This window comes from Strix uralensis, chromosome 7 (assembly GCF_047716275.1).
Source record: "Strix uralensis isolate ZFMK-TIS-50842 chromosome 7, bStrUra1, whole genome shotgun sequence".
Lineage (NCBI taxonomy): Eukaryota > Metazoa > Chordata > Aves > Strigiformes > Strigidae > Strix > Strix uralensis.
Window position 1 is genome coordinate 39,554,099 of NC_133978.1, and position 26,212 is coordinate 39,580,310.

General features: G+C 38.5%; 1 protein-coding gene across 1 annotated transcript in view; it reads right to left on the reverse strand.

The window, feature by feature from the left end:
- The window catches only part of ADAM12 (ADAM metallopeptidase domain 12), a 185,139-nt gene that overhangs the window by 137,502 nt on the left and 21,425 nt on the right, over positions 1 to 26,212 (reverse strand). The window lies entirely within an intron of this gene.

Below are 26,212 nucleotides of genomic sequence, written 5' to 3' on the forward strand. Positions count from 1 at the left end.
CAGCAGACCTGTAGTGCTGTGATCACAGTCAGCAGGGTGGCTCTAACAGAAATTATTTTTCCCTTAAGGCTGAGTATGCTAAATATTCACATGCAGAACTGCACGTGTGATCTAAGACTTTCATGGAAACTAAACATAAAGTACAGTCCTGCTGAACTATTTTTTTCCCCTATAAACAGCTAAATATTTTAATATTTATTTTAAACCTTTCATAAGGGATAATTTAGTTTTAGCTTTAAAAAAAAGGAATTCGTGCTGGAGCAATTAGAAATATGGTCAACAGTATTATCAAGTATCTCTGTGAGAACTACAGACAAAGTATTGGTACGTATACAAGAGAATTTTCTAAACAAGACATTGGTGGCAGAGCACATGGAAATCCCAGTTGCCCTCCAGCAAGGAGCAGGGATCAGGACACCTGGACTGCATTTGCGGCACCATCGTGAGTGCGGGCAATCTTCATATTGCCATTCCCCTGATTATAAAACAAGTTCTTTTTCATCTCAAGCATCCAAAGGTGAATCCACTATTTTTTTGGAAGCTGTGAAAGAGCATCAGAAAGGTCTGGTGATCCATTTGCCTTCAGAGGTAGGGGGGAGTGGAGACCCAAACACTTGTTTGCAGAAAGGGGCAGCGCACTTATATCTTGAAACTGTACTTCAAACAAGAAAGCACGGTTTACGATATGCTAGTTACTTGTAATCCAAAAGACTGAAGTCACATATATTTTAAGACTGTTTACACTTAACTTACATTTCATTAAACAAACTTACTGGATTGCGAGATAGTATTTCCTCGTTTTGAAATTCCGACAGTAGCTCAATAAATCAGTTGTTCCTCTGCACACTCAGTATGCTTTTCTGAAGATTTATGTCAGCCAATTGCGGTAGTGAAGCCAGATAATTTTAGGGTTATAGTATTTAATTGATTTATTGAGAAATGTGTCTGAATTTGTGATTGCTACAGCAGTGCCTTGATGGAGCCCCAGCTGCATGACAGTCAGAGCACCCCGCCCATGAAATGTAATGATTTTTAAATGATTTGGAAAATTGTAGATGTTTATTAAAAAGTGAAAGTATGAGGAGGCTGTCGTAGACTAAACAAAATTGTAGTTTTCTTATAATAAAAAATAGCCGACAACTCCCCGGTGCCCTTAGACATTGTTAAGCAGATTGTGACTGAGATACCATTGCATTCTTCTAAGTGTCCTGCCCCACTGCTCGTGCAAATTCAAAAATGTTTTCCCTCTCCCCATGCATAACAGCAACAATATTGAAATTCTGCATCTATGTGAACTTTGCAGAAACTAGATCCCACTAGAATGCTAAATAAATGCTTCAGACTATCCTTGGCATTCAGCAAACACATGGGAGTCATTTATTGGCATGAATATTTAGAAGCAGTGTTGATTACCGCTTTAATATTAGTGCATTGGTTCCAAACCCCGTAAGATATACATACTATAGAGTTTTGAGAGAGTAAAATACAATTAATTACAATATAACACAGTAAATAATTAAGATACTGCAGTATCACAAATGGATTCTTTTCAGCTAAAGGCCCTCGATATGTAAATGATAACTATGTTTATTCATGAGTTCACAGTGGTACTTATTTGACAGTCAATTGATGTTAGTAAGTTGTAAAGTTAAAAAAGCAGCTGCAGAATAAAACAGACTGTTACAAGACAAAAAAATCTCTTAGAGAATTCCTAAAGCTAAAACTTCTTATTTCGAGCACAGTAATGTCCCCAGTTAGGATGCTGGATTGCTTTGCATGAGACCCAGGTTCAGATTCTTGCTTTACCACAGATTTTTCTTTCAAACAAATGGCTCATTTCCTTGTTTGCCATCTGGAAAGAGATGAAACTATACTTTTTCTTATTCTGACTGGCACAAATACAGTAAAAATTACACACTGCTCAGGTGGTATGATGATTGGAAACACATAAGCACTTAAAATGATACATTTCTAATGTCAAAGAAAAATAAATATAATTTAGAAAGGGAGTTTTAGGTTTGTGGGGTTTTTTGTTCCCTTTTTTTAATGTATATACTTGTGAAATGAACTCAGATCTTTTACATTACCTTTTTTTTGCAGTGGTGGTGGAGTCTCTCCTAAAGTATTTGCATGCTTCTGCTACAAGACCTTAAAAGCTCATTTTGAATCTCAGGAAGTACTGTAGTATTCTCCCCTTATGATCAATATTTTCAAAACTGTGTTGCAAGATGAAATAGGAATTACTATAAATACAGATATTAGATAGCTGGTTTATATTTTCTGTTTAGAATAATCAAAAAAGCACGTTGTGAGGGCACATACTCTTCTGCTCAGAACATTTCAGAAAGAACCACTTGTTACAGCCTTTCTTAAGAACCACAAAAAATAACTTCCATGCTGCTACCACAACTTATTCCCACACTGATCCCTTTAAAATTATCAAATGTGAAAGTAAAGTGAACCTTATGAGAGTAGCATTATTTAAACCATAATAAATAATCTTGTATGGTTTTACCTTCTTTTCTCTACAGACTTATGTTTTCTACTTCTTTCTACTCTTAAACTACAATTTGCTGCTTTCTTTTTGGCAATGTTTTTTATGGCATAAGACAAGATTTCATCAATGCATGTAAACTGTTCCCTGTTATCCTAAGAGGCAGAACGGACTTCAGGATGACTGAGGTTGTACTCTATACATTTCCCCTCTTATTTAGAGGATTTACTTTCAAAATCTACATCAAATTGTATCAGCAGAAAAGGAAAAGTATTTCCCCTGTTAATTTGCTCCTTGCTTGTTTGCTTGCTGAGGGATGTTGGTTTGAATTGGCATTAGTGAAACTTAATATTCTGAAGGAAAATAGTGAAACAGTTAAGGCCAAACAAAAATTCTCTCTGATAAATCAGATAAAAATGTGAATAAAGCTGGTGAGACAGTAGCCTATTTGTGAGTCAGAGAAGTTCTCTTGTTTTCTTACAATGAAATTAAAATAACTATGCACCGGTAAAACTAGTTTAACTAGTACATGTTTTTCAAATATTACTGATTTTTCGCCTTTTAAATCACATTGATCTTCAGATCTTCATATAGAAAAAGAAGGATGGTTTAGGGAATAAGAGCTTCCCCTGTGAAGCTGGAGATGGTGTTGGGAGCCCAGCTCTACCACAGACTTTGTCTTGGCTTGGGATGACTGCGTTCCATTGTGGGAAACAGCAAAACCCTCCAGTTGAGACAACCTGTTACACCTCAACTTCTTTGGTGCTTCACTTACCCTTTCTACTTCTTTCCTCCAACTTGCCTCTGCAAAATGGACATGGCAATAGTCTTCATCCTCCTGTCTTTGCCTTCTTAGCACCTAAACTGTTTTAAAGGCATGCTTCCTAAACACAGAGGAGAGCAAACAGTGCCCTTCCTTCTGGAGAAGGCACCAAGGCATTACAAGAACAGTGGCTCAAAAACAGCAGTAACACTTTTTTTTTTTTTTTTTCCCTTTAGTTGCTTGTGTTTTATCACATCACCATGAACACCAAGAAAGAGTCTCAGTAGCAGATTTTGAACTCCTCATACTTTCAGGGACTGCTTTCTAATAATAATGATATGATAGCCTCAAAAAAAACATAAATCAGTTTTTATGCCTGAAATACTAGTAGCTGTCCATTTGGACTAGATTTGTTCACCTTGGTGGGATGCCCACTCCGGAATTTGAATATAAAGTAGTTGTCACTGAGCATATTTTTTTGCATATTAATGAAGGAAACAGTCTTAATCATTGCTGGATCACCTCTTCCTTTGGGCTGTGGAGTTGGCATGCACTGTGTTCACACTGCGGGCTGTGAGCTTTTCTCTTGATACTGACTAGTGAGATTGGGTAGAATGCTTCAAGTCATTTCTTATTACATTTGAAGAGGCAGAAAACTGATGAAGTAGACAGTCCTAATGCATACATCTTTGCAACTTCCTCTCTATAAAAAATAAAGGATTTTAGTGGATTAAGATACAGCACATACAACTTTAAATAAAAAAAATATTCTAGCAATTACATAATAGAAATAAAAGGAAATGTCTATAGACAAGGGAAAGAGTGTAAATAACATCAAAACAGCAGCATTAATTCATTTGGAAAGAGAAATGCATTTTCAGCTGTATCAGATGTCCAAATCCAGTATTTGAGAACAGAGATCTGCACAAGAAATAGAACCAAAAGGGATGATTTTGCTTCTCTGGTTTCAAAGTTTTAAATTACATCCTAACATTGTAGACTGAAATAGGCAGGTCTGTTTAATGCAGCAAAGTGGTTTCCAGTCCCTCCAGAGCTGCTGTTAACTTCGCTAAAGTCAACCTTGCAACAGGGTCAACTTTGCCAAGTACATTCAAGCTGACCTACACCCACAAAGTACCTGTTGCATGCCAGGCCAGAGTTCACAAGAACTGTCCTGACAAGTCACTGGTGCATCACCCCTAGACTGAAATGGGTCAAAATTGGCAAGATGGTAAGGAAAAAAAGTAATTATAAGGAGAACTATGGATTGCAATTAGTTTTATGAAACGAGGATCCTGACATTCAACATGGAGCAAAACCAAAAACGCAGAAAAAGTTCATAGAGTGTCACACTTAATAATTAGTTGCCAGGGCTTTAGTCTGAAGTAAAAGAAATCACATCATCAGTGACAAGCACAGGAGAACAGATTCTGGAAGCCACTCCAGCCTTGCACAAAGCTTGTCATCATTGTACCAGACCATGGCAACAAAGTATAATTTTCCCATAGGATGAGTAAAGAACGTAGAATCACAGAATCATTCAGGCTGGAAAAGACCCTTGGGATCATCGAGTCCAACCCTCAGCCCTACTGTACAAAGTTCTCCCCTACACCACATCCCCCAACATCTCATCTAAACGACCCTTAAACACATCCAGGGACAGTGACTCCACCCCCTCCCTGGGCAGTCTATTCCACTGTCTGACCACTCTTTCTGAGAAAATTTTTTTCCTAATGTCCAGTCTAGAAATGCAAGAGACAAGTGTCACTTATTTTGACTAGCCTGGCTCTGATATGTACGTGGTTGTGGATGGTAGTTTAACACGGCATTATACAAGGCAGTTGGATGCAGAAGCAAATCAGTGTTTGTTTATGAAAGCAGTGAGAGGAATAGTGAAGAGACATCTCCATAATTCGGAGAAACTGGAATATGTTTCTGAAAATTCAGCATCTATTTAGAACAAAACTAAATACATAGCTCATTCATGCAGAAATTATCTACTCACAAGTGGCCACAGCCAGCCAACGAGGACTGTTGCCTTTTGGTTACCTGGTTTCCCCCAGCATTAACACACCTCAAACCAGACTCGATGATGTAATAGTCAAAGTACTCTACCAGGGGACAATTTGCAAACATTTTTTAATCCAGAGCCTTAAAACTGTGCAAAAAGCACCAACATTTACTCTAAGGATAAGACCCTATTTGCTTTCTCCTCTGTGCTCCGAAAACAGAATTTCCAACACAAAAAAGTAAGGGTCATAAGTTTATGTTATCTCTTAAGCAGAGCTCTGGAAATTAAGGACTTTTGAGATATATCAGATAGTTACATTACACACATCTAGATGCACTTTCTTGTATCTGAAGAGCTAACAACAGGAATTAGACATTGCATAACTGAGGAAAGAATACATTATTTCCAGTAGGGATAAATTCTATGCCATTTTCTGCTATCTATATGAAAATACCTTTCTTTCCCCCCTTATTTATCACACACTGACGTTCTGTGTGGTGCTATAAGGTATGTTTATAAGTATCAGATCTTTGGGCCGATATTACTTCTCTACTATCTGTAATACACAAAGAGGGAAAAGCGGGGAAATCTATAAGAAATAAAGCCACCTAGGGAATCTTACCATGATAACTGGAATTCAATCCAACAAATGCAAGCTGTCTACAAAGTATATACATTTAAGATAATTACAATCAGCAACAAATACTATAAATTGCATGCATTGCTTTTAAATCAATAAGTATTTTTCCTTTTCTTTTGGCTTTAGTTTAGAAGCAAACACAAGAGGCTATGTTTCTTGCAAACACCTCCAAAATCAAGTGATATTTCACACAGACATGAAAAGTATAAACATTTAATTCATATTGTTTTGCAAGTTCCTAAGGGCAGTGAATTCAGCTGTGCTTTCCTTACTGTCAAATGACAAGCATGTATCCCTGTGGCTGTATATAATGAGTAGCAACAAAGAGAACGGAGTGTTTTGCAGCTTTTTTATTTTTTTCCCTCTAAAGGTGTAGCAAAGAATCACAGCCCCTTAACAAATTGGCTGAGCCACTCCAATGATGTAGGAAACCAAAGAACTTACAGGTTTGTTCCCAACTTTAAAATAGTGTTTCTTTAAAAACAGACGATCATACCCTTCTCCTTCTTGATGACTGTACAAATAGATGCAAGATTCTTCTATCCAGAAGGCATAATTTCTAATTGAAATTTCTTTTATTTTTTTTCTTTTTTAATTTTTTTTCCTTTTTCTTACCTCCTTCTACAGCAAATCAATCTGCTGCTTGGAGGTAGGCAGGCTTTTCCACCCTCGTCTTTTCCTTCTTCCTACACTGCCAGTCAGCTACATGCAACCTGCTGCCCACCACAAGACACAGCAGAAACCATCACACGGGGAAGTCCTAAAGCAGGGACCAGGCAACAGCAGCAGCTTTTCTGCCCCTTCCCTGCCTTCCTTACAGGAATGGAAAACCCCACCACGGAGCTCATGTGACATGCATAAAATAGGAGCAACAGGACAACTTTGGGAATAACCCAAATTTAGCTGACTTCTCTTCATAAGCTAAACATTTTCAATTAAAATTTAAAAAAATATAATGTTTAGGTGCTCTGCCTCCATACCACTGGCAGTCCCAGTCTCTAGTCATCAGGTTATTTGGCAACACATGCCAAAACCTCCTATGCATCTCTATATAAAGGGTTATTTAAATTAACAGTTCTTTGCTCACTGTTGGTGTCCCAGGATCCCTGTCCAGAGTTAAAAATCCAAGCAAACAACTCTCAAGAAAGAGGAAACTGAGAAGTTAATTGTGCCAGACCAAAATCAATAAAACTACACAGCTCTAGCACACAGTTTCCTGGTTTCCATGCAGAAATACAAAGCTAATGACTACTCTGGGAAAGGGAAAGCATGCTTACAATTTAGCTACATCCTTTTTGTGAGTTATTCCTGATTTACATTTTTTTTAAATTAAAGAATAACCTAGCTAAAACATGTTCAAAATGTCATAACATTATGGATCAAGTATTTCAGGAGCAAATCCAAAATAACCAGTTTGATGTTTTAAAGAAATCTGTATCTTCTGAGGCTGAGTTGTTATGCTATGAATTTATTTGGTGTCAGTAAAAAGTCAGGCATGAAAGCTGAATTCAACATTTACACCGTATTTTCATTATCAGGCACTGAAGTTGCACTAAAACATATTTATGTGCATTTGGCCAGCTAAACAGGGATTAACAGAAAATTCATTACTTTATACATTAAAAAAAGAAAAGCAAAACATGTCATTTCTTTCTTTTTAATTAAACCTAAGCAGTGCAAATAGGGCAGCCTTGGTTTTTAAAGCAGCTATCCAATTAGCTGCTGAACTATATTGGTTAAAAATGGGTCAAAATCAATACTCCTTTTTCAGGACAAACTTTGAAACAAAAATCTTCCAAAGATTCCTAAGAACAAGTTCAGAGAACAAACATTAGTGAATTATGAAAAAGAGGGCTGGTGTTGCCAACGCTTTGAAAAAGCCGATTGGGAGTGAGCTCCGCTATCCTCCGTTTCAGGATGTGGTTTGGGAGAAGGATGCGTGCTGTAACACAAACCAGCCAGTGCGAGGTATTGAAGCCCTTCCTGTATCTTTGCAGCAGGATGGATGCAAACCAACATAAACCAACATTCGGTGTGTATTTATTACACCTCTCTGTGTGCCTGATGACCTGCAAGGAGTCTGCTCCGCATCTGGGAGCGGGTGATTCGTTAGCTTCACGAATCACAAAGGAAGGAAGAAAGGAAAATGCAACAACATATGGTTTTGGCTGAATGGAAGTGACTGCACCAAACTGTGAACTCAATTTTGTATTAAGAACAACTAATAAAAATAATAAAAAAATATGTATGCTTTTAGCCAGCTCTCATTTTTTGCGATGTGTCCCAAACAGACCCCTGCTTAAGGTGCTGCCTGCCATCTCTTTGAAGGACTATCTCCACAAAGCTATCTAAGGCCACCCAATTTTGTCATTCAGGTACTGATCCGACTTCATGGAGTGCAGAACTTTCTACCCAAACCATCAGGACGATTGGTAGGTCCTCAGCTTGGAAGCAGGTCAAGAATTCCACTTCGATGGAGGGGTGTGTTGTTTGCTATCACTACCCGTTCCCTAAACTGGCTGGAAAGACCGTGCCTTGCCTATCCCCTGACACACTGCAACCCCGCCAAAGAGGTCGGGCAGGAGGTTGGTTGCACCAATGCAGATTTTAGCTTTTTGAGAGACCTGCAAATATAAGGCTCTTTTTAGCAGTAAAAAAAAAAAAAAAAAAAAAAAAAAGACTTGTTGAAGAGTCTGGTTAAAAGACTAGTTAAAAGAATAAATCCTCCCCCTACATTGTTTTTTCTTACTGTGTTGTCCCAACAAGTTAAAATATAAATACCCACAGCCCTGTAAGTCTCTGGGGGAGTGTCTGCATGGCCTTATATTCAGAAAAGGCAACCTGATGCCACACAGCCTTGAAGGTCCGAGAAGCATGTGGTAACTCATCTTCCCGGTACCTGCTGCACCATCCGGTCTGCTCGTGGCAGCCTTTTACTATCACCTCTGGACGATGATGGGTCACGCAGTTAGAGGGATGTTTAACACCTGAAAAGTTCAGGCCCAACATCAGAAATTTTTCCCTGACTCAAAAATGGACAAAAATCTGGCGCAGGAATTAAATAACCTGGAATTTGCTCAAAGTAAACCTATAGTCATTATACAGCATTTACACTGTACGTATGAATCACAACTGTTCATTTTGGTATCAAACAGATGGGAGCAAAAAGTACTTCATTGTTGGAATACATTACGTGCTGCTTAAACAATGCTTCGTGGAAGGCTGTGCAAGGAAAACAAACATGCCTGTTCTGTAGTAAAGTGGTACAAAACAAAACTTAATAGAGCTGGCAGTGAGGAAGCAATTGCAGTGGGTCTGCATAGTCTTAGTTATTGAGCAGAACTTGTTGTAGACTGTCCTTTGCAATCTGGGTAATTATAATGTGAATGAACAGCTGTTGATATTTGCCAATTTAAAATGTACGTGAACTTCTTTGAGGACTATGCCATGTAAATTTAGTAGATCCCATTTGGGTTTAAAACCACACATAGCTTTAAAAGTAAAATTCCTCCTCTTTGTCAGGACACTGGGGACTGTGACCTCCTTTTACTACAAGTTTGATTACAACATCATATTCTTTACTCAAAAAATCAAGGTCAAGCATGGACTGTGTCAAAGACTGTATGTCAACTAGCTACCCACTGTTATATTTTATACACCTGACTCCCTTTGTCCCACCATACCTTCTGTGAGTATTCCTCTCTAATAGCTCTCCATTTCACCACCCACGCATCCACTCTGTTTTAACAGAGCTGGAGCTGAACAGCAAACCTGACCCTCTTTAGAAACATCTCTCCTTCTATGCACGTAATTATTGCAGCATACATTTGTGGGGAACCCACAATGTGCTGTGCACTGTGGAGGATAAGAATTACGATGATAATTACTTCTAAGTTCCCAATGATAAGAAATGACACGTCCTCCTGATTATATCTGAAAATATTCTCCACAGTGGGAGTTGTCTGGCATGCTGAGGAGGGCACAAGCAGATGAGCTCCATGTATTACGCACGGGGACTGCATGCACAATCTATTTGTGTATGCTGGGGAACCAGCAGATCAAGAGAGCTGCGTTTCAGGGCTAAGAGCAAATTAAGTCCATTCTGAACTGTGCCCATTACAGACACCATCTGAACCACCTGCCCACTCCTTACGTCCCTTCAGTGTCACCTGCATCATCAGAGCCTCCTGTGACAGTCCCAGGATGGAGGTTTCTCCACATCTATATGGAAGGGTTACAAAGCCGTCGAAGAGCAAAACCAAAAACCACAGTCAGCCCCTTCCCAGTATTTCCACGGTTCAGCTAACTAACACAGAAAGAAATAATGAAAAATACAGTAGTAACTGTGTCCACTAAGAAGCAAACTGAGATGGCCACCCATTTCACAGAACTGAAAGTCAACTCACAATGCTTCAAGAAAGCCCATAAATTATTCTATCACTGAAAGAGGATTTCAGATGGTTTTTTGTCTCCCGTCAATACAAATCTGGCTAGGCTCAGTAAGTTATATTAAATGCACATGTATCTCCTTCAAGCCACATTTCATGCTCTCCAAACATCTTTCTCTAAATTAGATCCTTTCATATTCCTTGAAAAGCTCAGTTCTTAATTAGGAAAGAGTTCTGAATTTCCATTTTCATTAATTCATTTGATTTCAAGATTTTGAAGCCAGAGTAATTGCAACTAAATGAAACTTATTGAAAGGCAAAAAGATACAATCAGTTTCAGACAACAAGAAATTTAAGGATTTTTTTAATGCAAGTATAGGGTAAGTCTAAATGTCCTGGCTAACTGAATCCTTGACATTGCAACAATCTCCAGAGAAGCAATGATATATGTTTTGCTTCTCTGAATGAACTCGGAGGGTTGGCTAGATTATTGCTTAAATCACTTAATTATTTGGCTTAATTCATATGCTGTTCTTCACTTTCAGATCCCTCCCGCTCCCCTCCAATCACTCTGCTCCACTGCACCATGGCTGTGCCAAGATCTCTGAGCTCAGACTTCATTCTCTCTAAACATCTTTTCATATTATGTGGCTCAGATTAAATCTTCTTCGCTAATTTGTTATTGCAATCACAGATGTGCTTCTGGATTCAAGTTCCCTTTTGCATCACAAATACTGGAACGTAAACCAGAAGTGAGGAGTCGGTATCTAATTTCCACTCTTTCAAACTGTAATTTGTCTCTGATGATCTTCTGAAGATGACGAATAAGTTATACAAAGACAGATAAAATATTAATATTTTTTAAACTAATGAAAGGGGAGATTTCACCCCAGTCTTGGGCTACTCAAGATAACTTGACAAACTTTCCAAAGCTGTACTTCCAAGACACATGAATCATTTTTATATCCTGGAATGTGCCCTAAGAGAAAGAAGGATCTGAAGATTTCCTAGTAAAGCAAATGATATTGCAAACCTGTGGGCAGCATCTCACATTTTTCTACTTAATTAGAAGGAGACTTTACTCACAGATACCCCATCTATACATTTACATTCTCATAGAAAATAAATGATACTAAGCAGTGTGGAAAGCTCGGAAAACTTATCTATGAAAGTACTCCCTAGAACAAAAACATATGTTTTATTCTGAATGATACCCAGAGATTTAAAGTATTAATGACCAGCATATTTCTCACCACAAAGGCAAAGACAAAACACAGATTAAAATGCCATTGCCAGTATTGTATACAATAAAAAACTGTAAACAAAACGTATCTATAATTATAAAATACATTTTAAAAGATATCTAACTAGATTATAGAAGGCCAATATTAATCTAATTGCTCCTGCAGATATTTTGCTCAAGTATTTTCAATTGTTAACTGAGCTTATAGAAAATGTTTCATTTCTTATTACTCACAGGTTCCATAAGAACAAGCTATAAAATGGTATTTCTAGAACAAGCTCTGTCATGACGTATTAGATAAACTTGTGGGTCTAAAAAATAATGCCTGTATTGAGGTTATATAAATTGATATTAAAGCTCTGGCAAAGATCTGCTTTACACTAAATCATCTAGAAATAGCATACCCTTTCTCCTTTGAAGGGCATGAGGTAAATAACTGAAGAGGAGGTAAAAACAGATAATCAATTACTTCAGTTGGCTTCAGGGTTAGTTCTGAAATTTTCAGCCCCTTAGAGAAAAAGAAAAAATCAATATAGTGCAGTATTTTGAGATAACAAAGAAAGAAACATCTCAAAGGCATTTGCAACATGTGATAAAAGTATAAAGAAAAGGCCGCTGTCACCTTCAGCTGCTCTACCACAGCGTAAATGAACACAAATATTCCCATTTCTTTGCTGAACTGACTGCACAGGGTTAGAAAACTGAAAAATGAAAATTCTGCAGAAGGCTCGTAAAACGTTTCAATTACCCAACCTCAGCCTCATGGACCAATGCAGCAAAACAGAACAAGCAAGAATACTTTCCAGTTCAGCCGGTGGATGCTGGACTCAAATACCCACAGGGACTGTGGGAAAGTAGACCTGACAGTAGCTTTGAAATTATGGAAGAAATCAGCAGTCGTTCATGCAGCTAAAAGATGAGGAACAAGTGGAGTTATACGCTGCAAACTCTACTTTAATTGTGCTCTGTGTAACCTACCTCTTTCCAAGGTCTGCCTGTGCAAAACCCAGGCTACCAGAGCATCCCATCATGGGAGAAGACTGTCTATCTGCCTTTCTGGACAGCTTTCAGTTCCCTTTATGTTAACATATCATTCAAGCATGTATTTACAATGTTTCCCCCTCTTCTTGTCGCTCCATTATTTGTATGAGTCCTGCTCTGTTTTGCCTGCCTTCCCCAATATCAGAAGCCAGTGAATTAGCACAGGTAAGAGAGAATAATAAAGACTCCCTGAAACAAGTCTATTTTATGCAGTTTTGTGTGAACAAACACAGTAAATCTCTGACAACACACTGATTTAAATGTTGGTGATAGTCTCAAATTCTCTGTTTCTTATTTCAGTTTCACAGATTTCCCCCCCCCCCCCCCTTCGGGATTAAACCCCAATGGAGATTTAAATACAACAGTTTTCCCAGGGATGGGCTATGATACACAGAATATTTAGGTATTTGCACTAGATGAATTGTGTGCCATATGCTGTTGGTTTTCCATCAGCTTTGGAGATTTATAGTCTTCTGAGAGAAAATTCTCACTTTTAGTCACAGAGGAGCCTTCATTTTAGACCTAGAACTACAGACCAACTATCCTTTGTAGCAAAAAAAAAAAAAAAAAAAAAAAGGAAAGATAAAATGAAAACAGAAAAATCATATTTTTCAGCTTAGCATTGGGAAGAGTTAGTAACCACAAAAGAGATATATTACTGAGAAACACTTACTGAAAAAATCTGTTGAACACCTGAAAATTTCTAACAATAGGCCAACCACAGCATTATCTGCCCCAAACACACCATGCTCTGCATCCCATCTACTTCCTTCTTAGCTACTGACACAAAACTGCAGAAAAGATATTGAAAGGGAAAAAAAAAAAAAGACTCATAACCAGCTCTGGACTAAACATGTTTTCATTCAGATGATAGTTCAAAAAAAAAAATTAAAAAAAACCCAACCCCAAACCCATTACCATGTCTCTGTTCACTGCTAATTAAAAATAAGACAGCTCTGCAACACAGCCCATGTGATCTACCGGGACTTTACAACCCTAATGTCCCAGAATGTGTTTTGAATTACTTCACGCTTATTGTAAACAGTTGAAATTGTCATCTCAGGATTTGGTCTATTTATGATGCACTGCAGTTAAATCCTCTCCTCCCTTCCCCCTTCTTGAAAATCTTTTGAAGCTTTGATGCTTCTCAGAGTAACAGATGACACAGATACGAGTCTGCTGCTGCCACCCAATATTGTTTATGGCATTATACTTCCAGAAAGCCATTGAAGGGCCTCTGGTGAAGCCTGATTATTTCTGTGTAACAAGTTTTCCATAAAATCCAGAAAGATATACAGAAGAGACTTCACCCAGCTTCCAAAAGATTAATCTCCCCATGCAAGTTTTGTTTACAGTATTTTATAGCACACGCTTTGGAAAGAGGCAATAAGGAAAGTGCTACTACAGGACACAGTCAACAGTTCACATGCACAGGGTGTTTTTTCATAACCTGTCTCAACAGAATGGCTTATCCATCTCTTTGTTGAACCTCCAAAATTCCTCAAAGAAAGGATTTCCTCAGGCTGTCTACTACTGTTTTCTAAAACCATCTTGCATGTTCATAAGAGCCTCTATCACTGCTGCAACCAAGCACCTATGAGGCAGAGATGTGCCACTATCTCCATTTACAGATGAACAACTACAGCACAGAGAAGCTAATTGATTTGTCCATGGTTATGTGGGAACTCTGCAGCACAACACAAAATTTAACAAGCCCTTCCAGAGCCAGAACTACTTCCTCCCTAAACCAAACCTCTTCAGGTTATAAATATCCCAACCTCCATGGCATCCTGATCCGCCTCTGTGATTTCAGTGTCTGTCCTTGAATTAATAATAAAATTTAAAAGAGGAAACAAAAGGGTCAACTTCTGCTAGGGCATTTTCTCTTCACCCAGTTGAGACAGGATTATATTTAATGTCTTAGTTGTCTATGTATTATTTAAAGTCTGGTTCTAAGTTGTGCAAAACTAATAATTAGAAAGAAGAGCTATGGGGCAACAAATTCTTCACCCTAGGCAAGAGGCTGAAGTGTTCTCTATGAAGTTTTAAGTATTTAAAAACTCAGAAAAACTCAAATCTTATTCTTTGAAATGTAGAGATGGTAAAAGTTTGCAAAGCAGGTTTTTATGAAGGAGAAAGAATAGTCTCCAATTTACATCAAATCATAGAAAATGTGGTTTATGGGACCCCAGAGATTCCTGCCCCATGTTAGGATCAATTATACCTCTCTCATTAGCAGCTGTTTCTCTGGCTTTTCTGAAAATCAAGTGCACTCTGAGAGACTTCAAAGCTTCCCTTCCTCACTATATGCATGTAAATACATCCTTTTCTCATTATCTTCATTACTGAGCTTTTACTTGCTGCCTTGTAAAGCCATTCTTCTTGTCCCTGCTAGATGGGGAGCATATCTAACAGTGACACAGAAACTAATTACTCCCTCGTACTTTCCTGCAGCCATTTACATACTGGAAGATTTATCATGTCTCCGCCCAGCTTCTTCCTCTCTAGACTGACAGTCCCAGCTCTTTGGTCCTCATCACGGGCCACAGTTTCAGACCTCCAACCATTCCCTGCACTCCTTCCCATGTTCTCCCCAGGTGACCTATCTCTCTCATTTATTTTAATGACTGTTCTCCTTCACGGTAATTATTCAGTGAGGATCTAGCATGAAACACGTACAGACTGCGGGGCTGCAGTCTCCTGTGAGATTCAGCACCTCAGTGGTCTGATCCACAGCCTCCCACCTATACATGAGTGCTCCAACCACTACATTATTAATGAACAGGTTTGCACCCCACTCTTGCTCTTGAGCCATTCAACGCTCTTTTTTTTTTTTTTTTTTCAGAAAACCCAAAAAGTCCAACCTTTCATTGAGGTATGAACCTAAACTACTGAATTATCACTCCTTTACAACCCTTAAAAAAAAAAAAAAAAAAAAGCCTTAATGCTGCACCGTGTTGCATATTTAAATGAAATTCAGCAACATGAGTGTATGAAACTTTGCTTGTTAAAACATGACACATTGCACCAGACTTCTGGTTTTTGTACTCCTGAGTCAAATAAGTTAGCAGAATGCAGAGGAAGGCTTCTGGAAAGGTTCGTTAGTGTCTCTATAAATAGCAAGTGTTTGTCAGATATGGGTACCACTATGTTGTATCACAAAGTGTCAGCAAACACAGTATATTTAGAGCAGGACTTAGAAGCACAGGAGCAAGCCAGATTCTTCTGGCAGGTTTAAAAGCATATATAGACTTTTTGGAAATTTTCATTGAGGCTCATCAACATATAAATAGAGAATGGCTCTGCAGGGGTTCCCCCTACTGTCCTGATTTCCTGAGATGATGAGGGAAAGAGCTTTTTAGAGCTGTATCACAAAGCTTAAATGAGAAGTCTTGCTCCCCAAAAGACTGAAGAGTTTTAGAGAGGAACTCAGATGGACAACTTATCGAGGTGCACAAGAAAATAACATTTGAGGACTGAATAAATTGGTTACACTTAGAGAAAGAGTTAGGAAGAGCAAAGATGCCACGTGTGTACTCATTCCCTGAGGGACTCCTGAGCAACTGACTCTGAACTGCCTTACCTGAAGGATGCTGCATTATTCCCTCAGACAACAGTTATTTGCTTTTACATAGAGACTCTGTTTTTAAAGAAGCCTAAATGTCATGATACACTTGATAAAGAAGGTATATCAACTGCCCCCCCCCCCCCCAAACAACTCAATCAAATTTTGGTTTGCGAATCAAAATTCACAGATAAAAATACCTTGCGCACACAAACTTTACCTTAGGCTAAACATGTGGGACAAGTTATTTCCTTTCCATATACGTGTGACGGTGACATTGCCTCAACAGACAAGATACAGCTCCCTAAAATTGAAGAAGTAAATTTGCACATTCCGAGAGATGCAGAGGAACGATTTTGTGGGATAGGTAAAGACAGCAATAAATTGCCATATGACTTTGTTTTATGCTGAATAAACTTCTCACTAGCTCATGGTAGACTGTCAGGTGCCAGACAGCACACCAAAAGAACAGATCATGAAAGCAATTTCACTGTGGGTCTTGAGGAGCTTCTGAAACTCTCACTGCTATGACAAGAAAATATACACATATAATATAAAAATATAGAATGTAAAAATGTAAAATGGCAGGGTGGTTGATGAAAAAACAAAGCATACTGCAGTATTTCCAAAGCATTTGACTTAATTGTGATGCCCAATGTAAGATTTCACATTCAGCTTAAGATAAAGATTTTGCTGAAAAAACAAACCAACATTGCCTTTGAAGACTTCAAGCAGAGACTGGACTCGGCTAAATTGCTTGGTAATGAAGGCTGTGAAGAATTTTTTGATATTTTTTTGAAAAAAACCAAATCAGTATCTCTTTGTTACCTGCCCCAAATTGTTAGAATTAGAGGAAATATTGTTCAGTTCCAACACACAATAATGGGGGAGCCCCACAAGACACTTATTTCATATACATCAGTCAAAATGTCCATACCAGCCAATCCTGCTGCAATTTTTAAGCTCTTTAATGATGACACAGATAATATCCACACTTTCAGTGACTGAATACTGGTTTTATTTCTTTCACAATACACTTTCTTTTTTCCCACTGCCTAGTCCTAAAATTAGAACAACTCTATCTACATATATGAAGTTCATGACATTGGCAAGTATGCTACAAGGACACACTGATAAGCTCTCTGCTTCTAAATGTAATTCCTTCCAAATAACATGTTCTAGAAAGCAGAAACATTGATAGGAATTTCACTGAATGGTATATATCTTCCCTCTCAACTACTTGATTTTATGATTAGATTTCCACACACAATTTTGCTGTGACCTTATTCAGTCATTTTTTCCTCACATATTGTTGTAAAAAATTTTCAAACCATGATTTAAGAGCTGAATCCTGAGACATGGTTGGAAACAGAGAATCTGTATGTATGTCCAGATATAGATGATATAGGTATAGATAGCAATATAGATATCACAGAATCACACAGAATCATCTAGGTTGGAAAAGACCTTGAAGATCATCCAGTCTAACCATTGACCTTACACTGACAGTTCCCAACTACAGCATATCCCTAAGCGCTAAGTCAACCTTACTCTTAAACACCTCCAGGGATGGGGACTCCACCATATATACCTACTATATCAATATAGATACAGATATACCAACTTGGAAATTCAGCAATGCAATGGGGAGGGCTCAGGAATCTCTTTTAAAGAAATGGCTCAAATCTAGCTGTCATTTTCACCATCACAAACACACAGATTTGGAGAAATTGCTAAATACTAATTCTGCGAAGGCTGAAATTAGAGTCGATTTCAGTTCTACACACAGAGATTTCTTTTTAAATTAGTTAATAAAAGATGGATGGCAGTGTGTTAAAACTAACTCAATTTTAAAAATAAATTGATGCTTGATGATTAAATTGCATATTTGAGAGCAGTAAAAATGTAAACATGAAAGAAAAAACACATAATATACTAAAATATTATTTCTCAAAATGTTCCTTAAAATAAAGTGTTTTGATGTCAATGTTAATCTGCCTCAGAGAAAGGTGATCATGCCAAACTTGGACTGATGTATATAGCTCATCATACACTATAAAAATCTCAATTAATGTTCTTCACAGTACTTACAAGCTGCTCTTAAATTGCCTCCAAGATTGTAACAGTGAAAATCCTTGTACACAGCTTTGCAAACACTTCTCCTCTTTAATTCTCTGAGAAGTAAAATCTTGAAAATATTTGTTCCCTTGTTCTGACAACACATGCGTGATTTATCCACACATGCGAGACATCCCTCTTTCCCCCAGAACAGCAAATCCTTGCTCCCTAAAAGTTGTACAGCAAGAGTATGAATACAAATAACACTTTTAATCTGAAAAGGTCATTACCAAAATCAAATTGATGTCCCATGGCTTGGATTAAACTTGATTCCCATTTTCTAGATGGAAAAGGGCAAGACAATAAAAGGGGAGATGTTTGACTGTACAAAGCAAACAATTTAGGTTTCCATCTTAAAAGAAACCCAACTGTTTCTATCCATATCTTAAATTTGCCCTCTGCGACTTGCCATGTTCCCAGGCTCTTGATGCTTGGTCTCCATAGAGTCGCGGTTTCCTTTCCTCTCTCCCTCCTATGGGGATCCTGGGAAACAACCACTTTGGTCTCGAGGGCTCCCACAGATCACAGTTTAAACCAGTCCAGCCCTATTCCCTTTTTTCCTTTATAATCAACACACCATGGCAGTAAGCAATTCTGCACTAAACTTGTAATGAAAAAAGGAGGTCAATATTTTGAAATATCTTTTTGATGCAGTTGAAGCCTTTTACAACCAGAAATGCTAAAGTAATAAATAGAAACTCAATAAAGTATGAAATATAGTACTTTATGTTTAATTATGGGCATTTAAATTGATTTTAATTTCTCTCTGCAGGGAGTACTTTTAGGGTTTGGTTTTGTTTTTTTACATACGCCACTCATTCACAGTAATTTACATGCCTCAATGTATCTCAATAGCTACTTCACTAACAAACATAACATGTCTTGGCAATAAAAGGTTAAAATTCACTTTGCCCTCTGACTATAACAGAAATACCTTTGCAAGCTAATGACTGTAACAGGCTGGTCTGTTCCCAAATAAACATTCTAGGGATTTCCTGAGGTGTTGTTTTGTTTTGTCTTTTCTTTTTTTTCCTCCATCTTTTTAATTGAGGGAAAAGAATTTGGAGGGCACAGCCAGCTTAGATGCTATTTCAGTCAAAAATGTGTATATGTTGTCTTTATATACACTTTTTAAACAGAAAAAATACATTTACACAGCTTCTGGATATTCATTTTATAGGAAAAAAAAATCTTTAAAGCTTATCCAACTCATCTCCTTCTGCCAGCTTTCCTTGCCAACTCTTTCTTAGTAATGCCAGTAAATGCCAAAAAAAGTCTGCTTTAAACAATGTTTCTGTCTGTTGAAACCAAAAGAAAGGCCGTTTCTGTTGGAGATACTCAATTTAGGGATCCCACTTTTTCTTCTGCTGCTGAAAATGCACCCTGACCATGTCAGCGTAGGCAGAAGGGAGTGTGCAATGTTAAAACCAGTAATATGCTAGAAGTTGCTTTGAGGACAAAATTACACAGTTCCTCTTATTGGCTTTTCCCACAACAGATTCATTTCCAGAAACTCCCCTCTCTTTGAAAAAGGCAGATTCAGTATCTGCCAAGGAAACGGTCCTTTTTGGGGCAGGGATACTATGGCTGTTTAGATTAACACATCTAAGAGCTTTTGTCTCATCATCACTTGCCAGGAGTTGAAGCAGACCTCCTTCAGCAGCATTTCTTTTTCAGTACAAGATGTACTTAATGGGAAAACATCTAGGGAAAGATGATGGAATGGGTGAAACTAAAGTAAATAATGTCATCTGAGAGACACCAGTGTAGGATTTCATCCAAAATTGCTGCCCGAAGGAGCCTGCCATCTCCAACACTCACACAAATGAAGTGTGCCGGAAAACAGCATCCACCAGTGTGCAAAAATGAGGCATCTCAATGAAGATCTGATCCTTCCCTAGCTAGGCAGCTGCTTTGACTAAAAACATTTGCTCCTGTGCCCATTTAAGTGGCCTCAAGTAACAAACACAATTCTTCTGAATATTAAAATTATCTGCAGGCTTCACTTCAAACACACAGTGTAAAATGCTGCTGCCTCAGAAGGCCAGGAATCACTCCAGACAGTGACAACTGGTTGGGAAGGGTTTGGCAGGTTCACACCAAAAAGACCGTTTTTGTGCAGGAATGCTGAAGCACTCCTTAAAGGATGCAGCCAGTGGAGAGAGAAGGAGCAAACAAGGAGATGAACCCTGCCAAGAAACCACCCAGTAGCTCCTGGTGAAGGGAGATGGTCATAAGAGGAAGGGGGGACAAGTTCATCCAGAAGAACCAAAATAAAGTTGATCCTAAGGCAGGAGACACAGTAAGGGCAAAGGAATGAGGGCAGGACCTAGGAGCGCTCCATTTCCTGAGAGTGATTCAAACTTCAGAGGAAACAATGTATTAGCATCCTGGGACTTGGAGCAGAGGATGAAAAGGTCAGAGCTGGAGATCTAGATGTTGCTTAACGCATCCTGGTCCGCTGAGGAGCAATGAGAGGTGACAGGATCCCTCCTTGGATTCAGTGGCCCTGTCAAAGCAACCACATGTGTCTAACTGTTGTATCAGGGTGAACAAACACATTCTTCAGTGCAACCAGTATCACTAGCCGATTTATCGTTACACTGACCAGAAATACCACAAGCACATCCGTGCAGGACAGGGATGAGCTCAAGTCCAGTAAAATGCCTGCAGACTCTGGCACCACCCCCACCACACACACGTATCACACAAATGGAAATGCAGTGCACAAATTATCACCAAATGTATTTCGTCTCCAGTCTCACTAAGCTTCATCACTCCACCACGTCTACAATGCTGTAAATTGCAATCGTTTTGTTAAATTAAGCTTCAAAAGTTCAATTATACTTTAGAATTGTGTCCTTGAGGAAAGACAGTGCACAAAAGGGACACACAATTTCCTCAAGATAGAAATTGAGCACAAACTTTCTGCTATGATATCAAATTGATATAGATCATTTTTACCTCATCTACATAAGCTTTTCAAAAACAATTGGCAGACTTTTTGGCAAGTCATTTTATTTCTAGTAAAATAGCAACACTTTGAAATCCTTTTATTGTCAAGATATTACTACAGCATTTCACAAAGGCTTATTAAATCAATCCTAATTATTTTTTTTCTTATCAAGCTTTAAACTGCATATAACCTCTATGATTTCTCGTTACAATTCTGAAAAATGAGAAATATTCCTATAGAAGAGATAAATCAACTGGGGTTTGAGTAAATCATATTGAAATAGAATTATAATTCAACAACAAAGGCATCGGGCTTGCTAACAATAGGACTCAGTGAATTGACCAGCTAAATTTACTTCTTCATCCCTAAAATATACACGGGATACAATTCAATTTACTATGCCTTCCTGAGATAAGGGTTTTCATCACTGCCTATGTCAGCAGGTCTTAGTTTCCATGGTCTTCCCCTGCTCAGAGGACTTCAGTCCTTGGAAAGGCCCCAAGTTCTTCTGCTGTTACCTGCAAGCCCTCAGAGGACTCTGTTCAGGATCTGAACACGCCATATACCAAGAGCATATGGTGGGGGAGACCCTGCTGTAGGAATTGCGCTACATTCAGTTTGACTCAAGGCAATCACAGTAAGAATTAAGAACAAGGGAGATTCTCCTTTTGCCTGTAAAAAATGATCACGTGTTCATAGCTGGAAAGAAAAGTATTATTTTAATCCAACACTGAAATTCATACCTTACGCTCGCAAGATCTGTTGCAAGAGTCATGAAATAGCCAAGTATAAGCTAAATTAATTCAATATGAAAATGCCTCAGTACAAGCACTTTACAAACCCAGCATAATGCTGCATAATTGCAAGAACCTAGTTTTAGATTTTAATACCACGTTAAAGGGTTGCTAGCATTAACTGCATCATTAAGATCAAAACATTTTTTTTCATTTTATTACGGAAAGTATGATCTGTTTGTTTGGGTTTTTTTTTTTTAAATACCAGTCTGAAAACTCGTGTCAAAGAACATTGCTTCAGCCCCATCACCTTACAGAGGAACATATGAATGGATTCCTCAAGCTCAAATCTGAGACACTACCTCATAGCTGGTGGGTCCCAGGCAGCAAATGCAACAAAGCACTTCTGCAGAGTCCCATCGTATACAATCGCTGGCAGAAGAAGGCCGGGTGGTACGGGGAGACAGAGCTTGCCCAAGACTATTATATCACTGGCCATCTTCACTGGCCAAGTATGACAAAATTCCTCCCAACAGCTCAGCGTGATACAAGCTCATGAAAGGGACATTCACCCTCTTGAGGGCTCCAAGACACTAAGGGGAGGGGACGGGTGTCTGGTGGATGGTTAACAAAAAACTCTCAATTTTCTGTTTATTGAAATAGCAATCTCTTTCAATAATATCTGCTATTTATATTGTACATAAACTATCGCACAGAACTTTACAAACTTAACACACTGTATCACTTAAGCTAAAAATGAAATGGACCGTTTTCTGGGATGAATCCCAATTGCTTAACACTTCCCAGTATGCCCAAACGTTTCAGGCAGGAAATGAATACTAGTATATCTAGTTGAAACTAGGGCACTGATTCAGTACAGACAGAGAAAAGAATTTCCCCTACTCAATCACCAACACAAAGTTTTTATTGGTGGTCCCAGCTCCAGGAATTTCTCAAGCCTGTAGCTGCTATGTAAGATCCAGCACGTCCCTAGAATCAGGATACACCTACCGACATTTCTAAAAACCTTCATAAATGAACTTTTCAGATTGATCTATTGGTTAAACACAGGTACGGGGCTGGCTGAGAAGAAGGGAACATGCTTTCCTCCGTGAGGATCTCCTCTTGCACAAGATAGGTGAGAGGGATGGCTTTAAACTGCTTTTGCTCATGCAGTGAAGCAAGCCAGCCCTAGCATAGTCACAAAAATAAAACCGAGTACCAGAGGAGGTGATACACTCTTTTGCCTAATAGCTTCCATGCAAAAATTATGCAGTTTCTGAATTAAAGAAATGCAGAAGAGTTATTAAATAATAGAGCATAATTGAACTAATTAGCCCTCACAGTGGCCCTACAAGGCAGGGGCATAGGTATAATAAAAAGCAAAAGAAATAACAGATTGTTTACTAGGCTATTAAATTAATGACTACCAGGTTATTAATTAAAGGCTCAAGAAGCAGATCTCCCAGAGAATTTTATCGAGGATTAGTGCAGTTTCTCACACCGCTGAGGCTGTCTGTGCCAAGCTACATTCCCAGCTGATGACACAGCCTTAGCAGCAAGCACAGCTCTGCCTCTTATATTTGATACTCATGAGTCATAAAAATATGGAGAGGACTATAAATTCTGTTTATGCTTCTCTCTCTTAAGATATGTAAAACAACTATGTAAAAGAGCTATGAAAGCTGTCCTCTCAGTCTTCAAAGACTTGTTTAAGCAGCACTGTATGATTCCCCTTAATACAATTGTCTGGAAGTCTAAACTTTGGTAATTATTTCAAATGAAAAAGAACAGCAGGAGGCTCTGTTGAAGGGAATATAAACAATTATCACTTGCACGAAGGCTATGCCAGTTATGAAATAAACTTGAATGGGTTTGCTCTTGAAAACTCTGAGCACTAAATTAATTAGCTGACATAGCAGGCCTCTCAGCTGTACTCCATGCATCAAACCCTCTATTAGAGTCACACGAGAACACCAAGAGGTGCAGCAAAGAGGGGAAACGTGAACCAGCACAGAGATCCTGTTAAATTGGGGTCTTTCTAATGGGCGCACCAATAACTTCATAATAATACTGAAGCTGGTGTACATGCCATAACTCCGGATGATGGAGTGGACTATAATAGACTGTGCCTATTCTACCAGTTTGCAAGAGAAAGGCAGTAATGAAAGAGCATAAAAATAGGATCAAATGGGTAAGGCTCAGCCCTGCTTGGCAGCTTTGAATATGTACTTAAATCTTCAGCATTATTCCTGTGACTTTTTAACAAATTTAAAGTTATTTCTTGTTCTTTCCAGTATTTTTTTGTTTCAATGGCAAAACTACCTATTTCAGTAGGGATGAATTAGGGCCTTACAGTGAAGGCATGAAAAAAATGCAAAGAGGTGAAAAGAATCAGTGTAATATCCAATACATCTGATAAATCTGGAGAACCACAAAAATAACTAACAACTGTCAGAGCACATGATACTTTTACAGACAGTGGAGGATTTCACATTGAGATTCAAGTAATCAGTGTCCAGAATGACATACAGATAATCAAGATTCTGATGTTTGTTTATGAACGCAATCCATAACACAATACTTCACGAATGAGGCAGGCAGAAATGCAAAAGCTACTTCTTTGCAAGCTCAATGAGATGCAATGCATGTTAAGCAGTAAAAAATGGTAATCTTCTGCCACTTTACATGCAGAATCTTTTGAGCTGTGACAAGCATACACTTAAAAACCAGAAGAAATATGGTCTAAGTATATATTTATAGCTGGCCTTCATCTTTATCTTTGCATTTCATTGCTAGAGTTTATACTCAAAGTATAACATAACACCAAGAAAGAAAAAAAGAGTGTTGCTACAAGAAAAGGAACTCTGTCCTCTCATCTTTCTTGTCTCTTTTTTGAAAACACTTCTTTAAGATTTCAATTTGCAAACCTGATTTATACCAGCCCAGCCAAAGGAAGGAAGCTGATTCACACTTGCTCAGAATCTGGCCTTGAAAGCTTAAACATGGTGAAGCAGTTTTAATGTTCTCTGAATCCATCCACCCTTCCCCCAAGGGAACAAATTTCTGATTTATTTGGATTTAAAAGTCATCAAGGCTGGAGTCATAGCTGTTCTGAATCCAGGAACACTCTGCGGGTCTTCCCGGCCTCTCTGTCCACTATGGGCATCTTTCTTTTCCTTCACTTGCCTCTAAACCCAACAGCAACAGATCTGAATCTCCTGGTGTGTGGAAAGCCATCCAGCATCTGCCACTAAATGAGAGGTCTAACTCTCTGCAAGGTGAGGGAGAGGTTACTTTTCCAATATACTTTTTATATATTGAAGTCAGTGGCAGTATTTTAAGAGAATCAGGTGAGACTCACTGTGATTCAAGTGGATTAAGGGTCTAATCCATTGACAGGTATATTGTGTGCATCTACTTTCTCACAGTAAATTATTTTTAAGAAGTTACACACCAAAATTTGCTCATTGTCCTCTACACATCACCCAAATTTAATGTTAAAAAACAAATTCTCTGCAGCATTTAAAAGCAACCTGGACAGGCAACTCGGAAACTCAAAGCAGCCTAAAGCATTTCAGGATTTCAGGGCTTTCCAGCTTCTCATGTGGCTCTTCAGAAACTATGTTCAGCTCTATGCTACCTGGCCACAGGTCTTTCAGTAACTGCCCAGGTTCAGCTACACTCAAAATTTGTTTTTATGAATGGTAATCATTGCCTGACTGGAGCATACACCTGTGTATGGAGCAGTTTGATATTGCATTCAGACAGATACTGAGATCAGAGTTACAAAAGTGTGTGCATAGGCATCAAAAGGCACAAAGCATCACCCAGTAAGGAGAGCTGCACCTAACTTGCTCATATGCTTTTAGAAACTTCAGAGGATTAAATCTTTCAAAGCACTTGACCAGTCTCATGATTATATTTGAGTCCTTGCAGGTGCCAGCAACAGCATTATAGATCCTGCACAGCCAAGGCTGGAGAAAAACCCCACACCTGAGTGACAGGTGCCACAACCTGAGGACTATGTGTACTTGCATAATTGATCTTATCATATATGCACAAAACGCTTTCAATTTCCCAAAAACTTAATGCATTTTAATATCTGGACTAAACCCTGGATACAAAGCCAACTTCATTAATGAGTGTGTCACTCTGGGAGAATGGATGTCAGCTCAGGGCAATGCCACACTGGGATCCCCCACCAGCATTACACTATTTCACGTCTGCCCTGGATGGTCTCTGGCAGGCAGCGTTCC